Source organism: Somniosus microcephalus, chromosome 3, assembly GCF_052327205.1.
Source record: "Somniosus microcephalus isolate GS21.2 chromosome 3, FLI_Smic_1.0, whole genome shotgun sequence".
Classification (NCBI taxonomy): Eukaryota; Metazoa; Chordata; class Chondrichthyes; order Squaliformes; family Somniosidae; genus Somniosus; species Somniosus microcephalus.
The window spans coordinates 285495994-285510073 of record NC_140989.1 but is presented as its reverse complement, the minus strand read 5'-3'; the positions used below and the strand labels follow the sequence as shown (position 1 = coordinate 285510073).

At 49.3% G+C, this 14080-nt stretch overlaps 1 protein-coding gene and 1 long non-coding RNA gene across 3 annotated transcripts in view; one reads left to right on the top strand and one right to left on the bottom strand.

Annotated features, from left to right (window-relative positions):
• Nucleotides 1-14080, bottom strand: part of ror1 (receptor tyrosine kinase-like orphan receptor 1) — a 358993-nt gene that overhangs the window by 255467 nt on the left and 89446 nt on the right. The gene's annotated exons all lie outside the window — the stretch shown is intronic.
• On the top strand, nucleotides 262-13611 carry LOC147122028 (uncharacterized). Its single transcript, XR_015077664.1, has 2 exons — nucleotides 262-622; nucleotides 13380-13611. It is a non-coding gene; the product is annotated as an uncharacterized LOC147122028 (long non-coding RNA).

The following is a 14080-nucleotide window of genomic DNA, read 5'->3' as shown; positions in this document are numbered from 1 at the left end:
TGGCCAATTACTTTTTAAGTGTTGCTCCTCCTTCAGTTATAAAAGCTGTGGAAGGAGCCACGCCACGGCAGTGATGCTGGGCCCATCTCCCATGTCTCATTTCCCCTGTACAGAACCACTCCACGTAAATAAACATTGCCACATCTTAGCTTGTGCCTCTCCAGAATCACTAAGTAAATGATTCATTAAACAATTAATTAAAAGTCACAATTACAATTTTTAGTTTCTGGCTGTGAATCTTCCACAATGGTTGGGGGGAAAGTCAGGATCAGCCAGCGTGATGTAATACACATTGCCGACCTACACAGGATTACTGTACCGCAAGTAGCCAGAGAACCGGTGGCCATTGGCAGCAGCTGCTTATACTTAGCAGTGGCACTTTGACTCCAGTGGTGAGGGGACCAAACATCGCGAGGTGATACCGCCAGAGGAATGCGTGTCATTTCGTTCGCAGCAGAGCACCGCTGCTCAAGTAGAGGCTACTGCCAGTGGCTGAGCTGCAAAGCAAACGCAGCATCAGAATATTTTTTTTCCTGTGTTATAATTTAAAACAACTGAACTGCATAAATAAATGGGGCCTTACTCTACAAACAGCCACTTGCAATTAGACTCTGGCAGCCATGTAAGTATTTATGGAAGGTATATTTCACATGTGGGGTAAATATACTAGTCTACCGTGACCTGTTTCTGCTGTTGGCAGCAGGGGAAAGGGCTGCTGGCTCTGGCTTTATAATCGACCCCAATCAACTCCGCACAGTCTGCAATTCAAGTCAAAGGGCCTTGTCCAATTATCCCCCCCTCTGCTCGAAACTTCCCCAAACTCATTCCACACAGGACTTTCTCTCTGTTCTCTGTAAGGGCCCTGTGAGAAATCAGTTTAAGGCAGACATAAAATAACGTGAAACATAAATTAGGAACAAAGCGGAGCCCGATTGTATCCTCACCCGATACCCACAGATGGCACAGCGATTAGGAATGGCTCTTTTCTCCTCCTTAACCCTTGGGTAACTCTTTAATATTGAAGGACAACTGTGTAACCCTCTCCCTGCCCCCCCTCATGACCCAGCCAACCACCACCGGGTCAGCTGAGGTCAGACCAGGTATGAAACCTTGGACCTTATTGATCTATATGGCTTAGTACCACACAACGATTCATTTAGCAACAGTGGGTTTTCTAAATTGTCTCCAACTGTGATGAAACTACAAATCCAGAGGCTGTAAAATGCTTTTATTCGATTAGTCAATTCTTTTGCTACCACTGCACTATCCTGTGCCCAAAAAATGTTACTTAAGCACCAGCCACCAGGCACAGCCTGTTACTTGAACTTGCTCCCCACTGGCCAAGCCTCTTCTGTTCCTGGTTGGTTGGCCAACTGATGTTTTTATGTTAACTTCTTTTTCTGGTCAATATTCTTCCATCCCTTTTATTCCTTTCCTGAAGACAATGAATCCTTGTTGGGATGGATCTCCATGGGCACCAGGCACACTCTGGTACCTCATCCATGATTCAGGTGTGGCCTTTGACAGTGAGCCAGCAGGGTGTTTGAATGCAGGGAATGTTACAACTGAGCTAAATCCTGTTCTCAGCCAGTTTCCATTCTCAGCCATTGTCTTCGGTCCCCGCCACAAACTCTGCTCCCTAGCCACCGACTCCACCCCTCTCCCTAGCATCTATCTGAGGCTGAACCAGACTGTTCGCAACCTTGGTGTCATAGTTGACCGTAAAATGAGCTTCTGGCCACGTATCCATATCAAGACCCCTGGGGTAAAAATAGGAGCGCTACCTTCACCGGGGCACTAATTTTAGCGCCCCGAAAAAGTTAACGTCCCCGCGGCTGATTTTCCCAGGTAGCGCCCCGAGAGGGAGGAGGGGCGCTACTGGCAGCGCCCCGCGTCCCTCTTGGGTGCCACGGTACAACAGGCCTTCCTCCCCTTATTAAAGGGGAGGGCCCCGGCGCAGCGCGTCCCGGTGCCCAGCTAGGCCACCAGGGATCGGGAGTGCCGGCAAACGAACCCGGCACTCAAGGGGAGTGCCGTGCTCACGGAAAGCAGCCAGCACCCCGCGGGGGGGCTTCATGGGGGCCAGGGACAGCAACGGGGGCAGGTGCTGGCAAGTGGCCAGCAACAAAAATGGCCGCCCACCATCTTCCCTTTAACTAGCGCCACCCTGGCCGCAAGTAGGCCCCCTTGACCCTTCGGACATAGCGTCCGGTGGCAAGTCGGGGGGCGCCACCCAATATTACAGCCGGGGCGCGAGCGGGGCGCTGTGCATGGTGATGACATCATCGCGGGCGGCACAGCGCCGCACGGTGCTAATAGTTAGCGCTGCCGCTAACCTCCCGTTGAATTTTGTGGGAGGCGTTAGCAACGCCACGCCCAAGCGCTAGTTGATTTGTGCCCCGTTAGAGGGCGCTAACGGGAGGCGCAAATCAACTGAATTTAGCTCCCTCTATTTCCACCTCCGTAACATCGCCTGACTCCGCCCCTGTCTCAACTCATCCGCTGCTGAAACCCTCATCCATGCCTTTGTTACCTCTAGACTTGACTATTCCAATGCACTCCTGGCCAGCCTCCCATGTTCTACCCTCTGTAAACTTGAGGTCATCCAAAATTCTGCTGCCTGTGTCCTAACTCACACCAAGTCCCATTCACATATCACCCCTGTGCTCACTGACCTACACTGGCTCCCAGTTAAGCAACACCTTGATTTTAAAATTCTCATCCTTTTCAAATCCCTCCATCGCCTTGCCCCTCCCTATCTCTGTAATCTCCTCCAGCCCTACAAATCTCTGCGCTCCTCCAATTCTGGCCTCTTACGCACCCCCAATTTTAATTGCTCCACCATTGGTGGCCGTACCTTCAGCTGCCGAGACCCTAAGCTCTGGAATTCCCTCCCTAAACCTCTCGGCCTCGCTACCTCTCTTTCCTCCTTTAAGATGTTCCTTAAAACCTACGTCTTTGACCAAGCTTTTGGTCATCTGCCCTAATATCTCCTTATATGGCTCGTGTCAAATTTTTTTGATAACGCTCCTGTGAAGCGCCTTGGGATGTTTTACTACATTAAAGGTGCTATATAAATACAAGTTGTTGTTGTTGTCCATGCTCACACACTTCCAACAGGAATCACTGGATAACAAACAAGAGTAGGATTTTCCCCACCCTAACCCAGAGGTCCTGAGGCCAATTTTAATTCCCCAACTGCTACCCAAGCTGAGATCAGCTAATTAGATTCTGTGGTCTGTGTGGCTCAATTACTCATTAAAAATGAGCTCCTGCAGAAGCCTAAATGGAGTTCAGTACAGATACAATGCTCTACATCTCTCCCACTCGATGCTTATTCTTCATTAGATAATCAAGAAGTGGCATTGAGAGCCACAGTTGAGAACTAAGTGGTTCAACCTTTCCTGATTCTCAGATTCAAACAAGGTGCATTTCCAAGCTCCTAGGTGACACTGGCCAAGCTACCTTTTTATTGCCTATTGCTTGTCCTGAGAGGGTGGTAGTGGGCCGCCTTCTTGCTGATGCTGTTCCCATAATGTTAGGTAGGGAATTCCAGGATTTTGACTCAACGATGATGAAGGAATGGTGGTTTATGTCCAAATCAGCATGGAGTGTGACTTGGAGAGGAATGGTTTTCCAGGATGTTGTTGCTCATGTCCCTCGGTGGTAGAGATCATGGGGCTGGGAGAAAATGGAATCTAATTTGAGATATTAAAATCAGGTGTAGAATTAAAGGGAATTATACATCATAAACCGAAGAGAAGTTTTGGAATGCTCTGACCCCTATGACCCAAGGTCCATTGATTAGAACAGTAAGGCCTGTCATTAACAGATACAGCATACTTGCTGGTTATCTTAAAGGGATATAATTACTACTGAAAGTTGTAAGGCAAATTCTTCCCAAGTGTTTACAAACATCCAATCTAATTCATGTTGGAAACATCACTGTATTATAAGAATGTACAATGTCATGAAGAAAACAAGGTGCAGCTCCTTTGGGCTCTTTCCCTTGTAAGAACACCCTTTAAATCAACAAGTTTCAGCATCAGGATGGAATTCTGACTTTTAACCTAGTCAATAGAAAAAAATGTGCTCTGGTTTGTGTAAAGCAGTGAGTACGTATAATACAAAGCCAGAGTCAACTGCAGCCCATCAACCCCTTACCTATGCCATCGGAGGACCTCCTGCTGGGGCTCCACTGGCAGCCCGTCAGGAGAAGGAGAGGTACCGAGAGAGAGCAAGACGCACAGGCAGAAAGAGAATGAGAATGAAAAACAGAGACATGCGAGAAAGTCAGAGCAGAGGGAGAGAAAGAGGCGAGGGGGGGGGGGGCGAGAGAAAGAGAGGAGCAGAGAGGGAGAGAGGGTAGAGGGAGAGAAAGGTGGAGAAAGAGAAGGGTGAGGAAGAGAGAGAGAGAGAGAGAGGGGAAGAGGGAGAGAGAGGAAGAGGGAGAAAGAGGGAGGGGGGGAGAGAGAAGCATGAGGCCATTGATAGAAAATTAGTGGGGAACCCTGGTGCTAGAGCATATTCGATTCATTAACCCATTATAGTTTATTCCATAAAATAATTTTTTAATGGATAACGATTTCTTGTATACAGTGCTCCAGGAGTTAGTGAGATGCAGGCTCTAAAGGCAATTCTATCCTGGACAGAGGTCTCCGAGAGCCAGCAAGGACAGGGTTAATGATAAGCACAAAACGCTGCCTGTTCAGCAAGCTGTGGGAGGTGTGGCATGAGCTTAGCTGGAACAGCGGGAGCCCTGATGGAACTTCACATCAATGCTCAATGCTGTCTAGTCGGGCATCTTAACTTCCCACCGTGACTGAGTCTCGGTTTTCTTTTGTGCCGTCTATCCCCAAAATTCTCGGTCACAGAGAAATCATATTCGCAGCAGGGAGAGGGAACGGAAAAATTTAACAAGTCAAATAAATTTAATTGGCTGAAATAGCCACAGCAAACTTGATCGACAGTTTCCACAATGTAACTGTATTTATTCAAGAGGGAGTTATATAAAATGGAAATAAAAGGCTGGAGACTAATGTCCACCTACTCTAAGCAACTTTCTGCTCAGCTAACCAGGAATTAAAACAAACCCCAAAACATTTCTCTTTATTTGTAAGTGGGAGGGGGTATGAATTCTTTCTGGTTCCCTCCCTTCTCCTACCCCTCCAGTGCAGCTTTCAGTGATCTGTGCGTTTTCTGCACGAAGTGTGCACTTGGGCAGTCTGCTCCCAGGCCTTTGCCTTTGCTGCTCTTCTGTCACCCACTGAAGGCTGTGCCAGCATCGCAGCAGATCTCCTCCTGATATTGCTGTTATGGGGGTGGAAAAAGGGGTCTCTGAACTGGGACCTAGCGTCTTTCAGATGAAATGTTAAACCGAGGCCCCGTCTGCCCGCTTGGGTAGACATAAAAAGGTCCCATGGCACTATTTCGAAGAAGAGCAAAAAAAAACCTTGCATTTATATAGCGCCTTTCACGTCCACCAGACGTCTCAAAGTGCTTTACAGCCAATGAAGTACTTTTTGAAGTGGAGTCACTGTTGTAATGTGGGAAACAGGGGAGTTCTCCCTGGTGTCCTGGCTAATATCCATCCCTCAACCAACATCACTAAAACGGATTATCACATTGCTGTTTGTGGGTCCTTGTTGTGCGCAAAATTGTCTGCTGCGTTTCCTACATTACAACAGTGACTCCACTTCTAAAAGTGCTTCATCGGCTGTAGAACGCTTTGGGTTTGCAGGTAAGTTGCTTATTGCTTTTGTACTGGCTCTTAGTAAAGTTTGTAGAAGTACTGGGGTGGTGAAAGGCGCTATATAAATACAAGTTCTTTTATCCTCCACTCCATATTTTGACGCTTTCATGTCCCGCATGTCGGTGCCAAAAGTATGTTTTCAACTTTTCAATCTTTTAGACATTCATCCTTTACAAACCATTTGCATGAGTAGTGAATTGTTTTCCGAGTCAGTCAAATCACAAGGTACATAGGTTGAGGCCCAATGTTCCAGTTAGGGTTTCATTACCACTGAAGCCCAGCCACAGCAGGCCCGTCTCCCATTAGATGTGTAGATGCTGCCCATCATGGAGCCTGGAGACAACCCCTCTGTTTCTGATCATGCCTCTTGACCCGAGAGTCATTTGACTGGCATAACTGTCTGCCGTATGACTGATCTGAGAAAACAAAACTGCCACATCTCAGCTTTCTGTGAACCCTCAGTTGGAAGCTTGCTTGCTTGCTTTCTCTTGCAAAAAAAAAAGCTGAGAGGTGGAAACCATGCACCCACAGACTGTCGGGTAAGATACTGTGAAGAAGTTAATGTTTCCAGAAAGCCTTAGGGCCCCTGTTGATTTTCTGACCTGAGTGAAAAGACTAACTGGAGCAGAAAGCCCCAACCGGGTTAAGTGGAGGCAGGTGTTCAATGGACACGATGATGCGCTATCAATTACTCATAAAAGACTGAGAGTTAGAAGAGTAACTAAAGGCTTTTATTAACAACAGAATGGAGGTCTGCCTCGAGTGGTCGACCGGTCCAGGATACAAGGGCTGGGGAGCAGTCACCTTTATACTAGGACCTGTGGGAGGAGTCAGCCGAGGCATGTCCAGGCATGTACACAGTGGAATACAAACAGGACAAACAGGAATACAAACAGTGGTTTACCACATTCACCCCTTGTTTAAAATTGAGTCCGGCGGGGTGAAGTGTATTAAAAGTTAGTGTATTGGAGTCTCTCCGGAGGTCTTGTCTGCCGCTGTGATCGGCGTGGCGACGGCAGGGGTAGTGAAGCTTCCGGCGTCGAGTCCAGCGTAGGCTGTGGCACAGGCGTGTCGACCTCGTAGATGTCGAGCGGGTCGCGGGGCCCAGGCCTGCCGTCTGCTGGGGCTGGATATCGGATCGTGGGGGGGGGTGGTAGTGGGTAGTGGGTTACTGTGGTCCCCGAGGGTGCAAGGTCTCTTATGGAGACTGTGTCCTCCCGCCCGTCCGGGTATGCGATGTAAGCATACTGGGGGTTGGCGTGGAGGAGGTCGACCCTCTCGACCAGGGGGTCCGTTTTATGGGTCCTCACGTGTCTTCTCAGTAGGACCTGCCCTGGGGACGTCAGCCATGGCGGTAGCGATGTCCCTGATGTGGACTTCCTTGGGAAGACAAACATTTTCTCATGAGGGGTGGCGTTAGTGGCAGTGCAGAGCAGTGACCGAATAGAGTGGAGCGCATCGGGGAGCACATCCTGCCAGCGGGAGGTTGGAAGGCCCCTAGACTTTAAGGCTAGCAGGACGGCCTTCCAAACTGTCGCATTTTCTCTTTCCACCTGTCCGTTCCCCCGGGGGTTGTAACTGGTGGTCCTGCTTGTGGCAATACCCCTAGTTAGCAGGTACTGACGGAGTTCGTCGCTCATAAACGATGAGCCCCGGTCGCTATGGATATAGCTGGGGAAGCCGAACAGGGTGAAGAGGTTGTTCAGACATTTAATGACCGTGGCACTGGTCATGTCCGGGCAGGGGAAGGCGAACGGGAAACGGGAGTACTCATCAATAATATTGAGGAAGTACACATTGCGGTCGGAGGAGGGGAGAGGCCCTTTAAAATCAACGCTCAGGCGCTCGAAGGGGCGAGTGGCTTTTATCAGGTGGGCCCTGTCTGGTCTATAAAAGTGTGGTTTGCACTCAGCGCAGACTTGGCAGTTCCTGGTCATGGTCCTGACCTCCTCAATAGAGTAAGGCAGGTTGCGGGCCTTGATGAGGTGGAAGAACCTGGTGACCCCCGGGTGGCAGAGGTCATTGTGGAGAACCCGTAGTCTATCGATCTGCGCGCTGGCGCAGGTGCCACGCGATAGCGCATCCGGGGGTTCATTTAGCTTCCCGGGCCGGTACAAGATCTCGTAATTGTAGGTGGAAAGTTCGATTCTCCACCTCAAGATCTTGTCATTTTTGATTTTGCCCCTCTGCTTGTTGTTAAACATAAAAGCAACTGAACGCTGGTCAGTGAGCAGGGTAAATCGTTTTCCGGCCAGATAGTGCCTCCAATGACGCACAGCCTCCACAATCGCCTGGGCCTCCTTCTCAACAGCGGAGTGTCTGGTCTCCGGGCCTTGGAGGGTTCGTGAAAAGAAGGCCACGGGTCTCCCCGCCTGATTGAGGGTAGCGGCCAGGGCAAAGTCGGACGCGTCGCTTTCCACCTGGAAGGGGATGGATTCGTCCACTGCGTGCATGGTGGCTTTGGCAATGTCCTCCTTGATACGGTGGAAGGCTAAGCGGGCCTCTGCCGTCAAGGGAAAAGAGGTGGACTTGATCAGCGGACGGGCCTTGTCCGCATAGTAGGGGACCCACTGGGCGTAATAGGAGAAAAACCCTAGGCACCTCTTCAGGGCCTTGAGGCAGTGGGGCAGTGGAAGTTCCATAAGGGGACGCATCCGGTCGGGGTCGGGGCCGATGACTCCGTGTTCCACAACACAGCCAAGGATGGCGAGGCGGTTTGTGCGGAATATGCACTTCTCCTTGTTATATGTCAGGTTTAGGAGTTGGGCGGTGCGGAGGAATTTTTCGAGGTTTGCGTCATGGTCCTGCAAGTCACGGCCGCAGATGGTCACATTGTCCAGATATGGGAAAGTGGCCTGCAACGCATTTTGATCTACCATCCGGTCCATCTCCCTTTGGAAGACGGAGACCCCGTTGGTGACGCCAAAGGGAACCCTAAGGAAGTGATAGAGGCGGCCGTTTGCCTCAAAGGCAGTGTACTGGCGGTCCTCAGGGCGGATGGGGAGCTGGTGGTACGCTGATTTCAGGTCAATGGTCGAGAAGACGCGGTACTGCGCGATCTGGTTGACCATATCAGCTATACGGGTGAGTGGGTAGGCGTCCAGCAGGGTGTAGCGATTTATTGTCTGGCTGTAGTCGATGACCAGGCACTGCTTCTCGCCGGTCTTAACGACCACAACCTGGGCTCGCCAGGGGCTGGTGCTGCCCTCAATAATCCCTTCTTTCAGGAGCCGCTCCACTTCGGTTTTAATGAAAACCCTGTCCCCGGCACTGTATCGCCTGCTCTTTGTGGCGATGGGCTTACAGTCGGGGGTGAGGTTAGCAAACAGTGGTGGGGGGGTGACTCTGAGTGTGGAGAGGTTGCACCTGGTGCGCGGCGGGCAATTTGGAAGCTGCTGGCTGCGGACTGTGAGTGGGGGTAGGGGTCCACCGTACGCCATCGTAACACTTTTAAGGTGGCACTGAAAATCTAACCCCAGCAGGACGGCAGCGCAGAGGTCGGGCAGGACCAGAAGTTTAAAATGATCGTACACGGTCCCGTCTACTACGAGTGTCACCACGCAGTAGCCGCCGATGTCCGCCGACTGGGACTCGGAGGCCATAGAAATCCGCTGTTGCGCAGGCAGGACTGGGAGAGAGCAACGCCGCACCGTGTCGGGGTGGATGAAGCTCTCCGTGCTCCCAGAATCAAAAAGGCAGATTGTATCGTGACCATTTACCTTAATGTCCATTGTGGAACTGGCCAGTTGGTGCGGTCTCGCTTGGTCCAGTGTAACGGATGCCAGCGTAGGGGTCGGTGTGTCGCTGCGGGTATCAGATGAGGCGGTGTCGGGGGCCTGCTGCGTCCCGGCTGTCGTCCAAGATGGCGGCGTCCATGATCCCCATGTGGCTGGAGGCGTCCAAAATGGCTGCTGTACCGGTGATTCGCACACGGCCGGGGAGGTCCAAAATGGCGGCCCGCATGGCCCACACGCGGCGCTGCTGGGGTTCGGGGTGGCTTTGGCCCTGCAGACGCTAGCGTAGTGTCCCTTCTTCCCGCAGCCCGAGCAGATCGCGTTTTTCGCCGGGCAGCGCGCTCTGGGGTGTTTTGCCTGGCCACAGAAGTAGCATTTCTGGCCTTGGGGCACTGCTGTCTGGCCTTGGGACACTGCTGCGGTAGTTGGGCCGTTGTTGGGGTGTGGCTGGGGTGGCACGGCGCTATGAGGCGGTCCTACCGTGTCCCAGGCTGTCATTCCCCGCGGCGTCCACGGTGCAGAGGAGTAGGCATCCATGCCCTGGTAGGCTGCATCCAACGATAGTGCGAGTTCAGAGGCCTTGTTGAGGTCGAGGTTACTCTGCTCCAACAGTCGCTGTCGGGTGTAATTGGATCTGTGGCCCGCTACAAAAGCGTCCCGGATAAGTTCCTCTGTGTACACGGCGGCCTTTACATCCTTACAACCACAGGCCCGGCCAAGCACAGACAGTGCCTGAAGGTATTCCACGGTCGATTCCCCAGGTTGTTGTTTACGACTCCCCAGGAGGTGCCTGGCGTACACTTCGTTCACTGGGCGCGTGTACTGGTCCTTGAGGAGCTTGATAGCGTCCGCGTACGAGGTCGCGTCTTGGATGACCGAGTACACTCGGTGGTTCACTTTGGAGGTCAGGACATCCAGTTTGTCCTCGTCCGATTTGATTGCTTCGGAGGCGGTCAGGAATTTTTCGAAACACTTAAGCCAGTGAGTAAACTTGGTGGATGAGTCCGCCTCCCGATGATCTAAGTCCAGGCATGCTGGTGTGAGGATCTTCTCCATTATAAAAATGTTGTTAATAAAATTGATGCGCTATCAATTACTCATAAAAGACTAAGAGTTAGAAGAGTAACTAAAGGCTTTTATTAACAACAGAATGGAGGTCTGCCTCGAGTGGTCGACCGGTCCAGGATACAAGGGCTGGGGAGCAGTCACCTTTATACTAGGACCTGTGGGAGGAGTCAGCCGAGGCATGTCCAGGCATGTACACAGTGGAATACAAACAGGACAAACAGGAATACAAACAGTGGTTTACCACACACGATAAGCCATCTTTCAGAACACTCTAGAAATTTCTAGCTTTTTCCATCAGAAACAAAGCAAACCAGAGTTGCCTTAGCACTTAACTAAAGAAGATAGGGTTTTATTTAGATTGTTGTGAGTCAATCCCGCAGTAAAACTAACAGTCTCTGATTTAGCAGCAAGTGTAGAAGCAATTCTACAATAATCCTGTAGAGAAGTGGAGGATCTTAAGATTGTTTTGCTTAATTTTTTTGTGGTAATTTTCTTTTGCACTCATCAAGGTGAGGAACGTTATCACTGGAGAATGACTGTTTTTCCTATCAAGGTCACCAAGTGTCAGCGTCCAGTATTTCCAGCTCAAGTATAGCATTGGTTCGAGGCATACAGCATGTGTTTGGTAGAGAGTAATATTATTGTTAATGGTCAGGGATCGGACCCCCTTCCCCCCCCAAACCCGGAGTCGTGGATCGGACCTAGCTGCTCTTGCGGCCTGCTCTGGAGTCCTACCTGCCCAACTGAAGCAAAGCCTGTCAATCAGGCTGACTTCCGGACGGGGAACCTGTTAAGGACAAAAGACGCAAACACTGTGAAGTTAAAACTCCACAGCATGCGGGAAACCCGGATTTCTGGGTTTCCTCTCTGAAACTCTGTCCCCCTTCCCCCCGCCTATGTAACCCGCCCCTGTTAATATCAAGGCCTAAGTCTCTGGGGTCTTGAACCCACAACCTTCTGACTCAGAGGCAAGATTGCTACCACTGAGACAAAGCTGACACACTTTGGCCGATTCAGAATTGACTGTTTCCCAATGGCTCGGTTGATAAAAGTGTCTTTTAGTGTGGAGCTGAGCTTTACAGACCAGAAAGGTACAGGTTTCAACCTTCATCTATGCTGATCTCAGCCATGGCAGCATTGGGTGTGGGGGGGGGGGGGTGGGGGGGGGTGCGCTACAATGGCCTAAGTATCCTTGTGCTAGGAAAGAATTCCCACTCCTGATAGATATCCAGTGACTCCTGCTGAAAAGTATGCATGTACACATGTAATTATTATGAGGGCAGAATCAAGTTTGGCAAATATACTTAATAAAAGAACTTCAATTGTTAAGAACTTCATGGAGCTGACCTCTATTCTGTGCAGAGATACCCAGCTCAGCAAGGGCAGAGTGGTGGTAGGGGTACTCGAGTTGCCTTTAGTACCCTGAATCCAAGGCGAAAATCAACCCATTCCTATTCACTATTCACTGACCCTCAATTGGAAAATGCATGTGTGGATATCAGGATAGGACAATGGGCTTGGCTATGATGTACTCCAGTGCAAAATAGTTTGCCAACTCTTACTGTCTACGTTCAAACATGAAGAATGGCTATTTGGACGAGGTATCAGAGTGCATCTGGTGCCATGGAACTTTAACTCAGCAAGAGTTGATAACTTCAAGAGACGGGGAGAAAATGTGTCTAAATGAAAAAAAAGAGCTTAATTTGTAATAATGTAAAATTGTGTCTTATCCTTTCTTCCCCTATTAAGGAGATAAACACCAAATGCAATACCATCTCTCCAAAACAAAGTGCGCTTTCATGGTGCTATACTAGATTGAGGCCTATCCCATTAATAAGGCCTGATAACAAGCTGTGTTAGCTCTGCCAGAAATTGAACCAGGACGTTGTTAAAAAGAATTTGCCATGTAAATGCAGCAAAAAGGAATCTTTACTTTGTTGTTCTTCAGTAAATGTTATTGCTGAAAAAAATGACAAGAATGTTTTTTGCAAATGAGTGCTTCTGCTCATGGAATTTGCATAACTTTGCAAGAAAGAACAAAGGGCATCTCGACCCCAAACTTGGAGACCTGGTGCACTCATTAAAACCCAAGCCCTCAGGCTCCAAGGGTGATGATGAGGGATGGATTATTAGAAACGACAGCCATAATGATAAGGGCGAACACATAAACAGCCCAAAGGGAGCAAAGGAGGGGAGGCCCATAACAGAAGGAGATTCACATGTGGTACTTCAAAGTCTATTGCTGTCCCCATGGACAGACTAAAAACAGCAGTGTGTTTAGAGGATAGGCAGAGGGAAATACGATAAGAGACGGGAATGCAAGGTGAAAAGCAGCAGGTTTTAAGAAGCACAGCAGGGCTTAGTGGCAGAACTTGATGAAAGAATGGATAGGTAGTGACATCATCAAAAGCTTTCCCTTTTTAGTAGATCTTGGGTCCTCTTTAGGCTTCCTCTTTCCCCATAATTGGTTTAGTCTGGTCTACTGTTCCACTCGATTATACATCTTGTCAGCCTGAGTTTGGGTCTACTGCCGAAATATGTTACACATTTCCTTCATGCTGCAGTTATCACTCTTCCCCAGTAGCACAGTAAGAAAGACTAGAAATAAAAAACTTGCATTTATATAGAGCTTTTCATGTCCTCAGGCTGTCCCAAACTATTTTATAACTGACAAATTATTTTTGAAATGCACACACATTTGTAGGCAAAAGTGGCAGTGTGGCAAAACCACTAAGAGACTCTTACAGTGAATTACATAATTGTCTGTAACCAATGTTATTACCTCTAGCATTAATTGTCTGTAACCAATGTTATTACCTTTCAAGTTGGCTCTGGTTAAACAGAGCTAGATCGACAACATCGCGATCTGACGCGATGACGTCATCACGTGGGTCACGTGACGTCCCCTTCAGTGGGAAACGTCATGACGTCAGAGGTAGAGGGCGGGGCCAGAGAGTCCTCGTGTGGATTGAAAGAGAAAAGACCTGTTTTGAGCTTCTCCTGTAGTTTCTTGTTTTGTGAAGTTCTTAGACAATAAATTCAGTTTGTTAACTTCCAGTAAGTTATAGATTCTTTGTTAGGAGTGCAGAGACTCCTACAGCAGCTAGATTGCATTCAGCCAGGTCCCACAATCAGCAACCAGTTAATCTGTTTTGATGGCGATGGTAGAGGGATATATGTCGGCCAGAATACCGGGAGAATGCCCCTGTTCTTGTGGGATGCAAATGTGCTACCGCTGAGACAAGACTGACATAAATATTTCAGATATCAAGAAGATATATTTTAACATTAATTTTTGGGGCAGCACAGTGGTTGGAGAACTCAGAGTGCCACAAACCCGATTTCCCTCCCCACCATTCCCATTCAGTTCCAACAGGAGCTATGTTAAGCAGTGAGATGTTGGTAAAGGATATGTTGCCTCAATAAAGGGGAGCTAACACCAGGTATGGGGGTAGAAAAAGGGGGAAATCACTGCTGGGTTGTTCAAAATCTCTGAACTGGGACCGAGCATCTTTCGGATGAGATG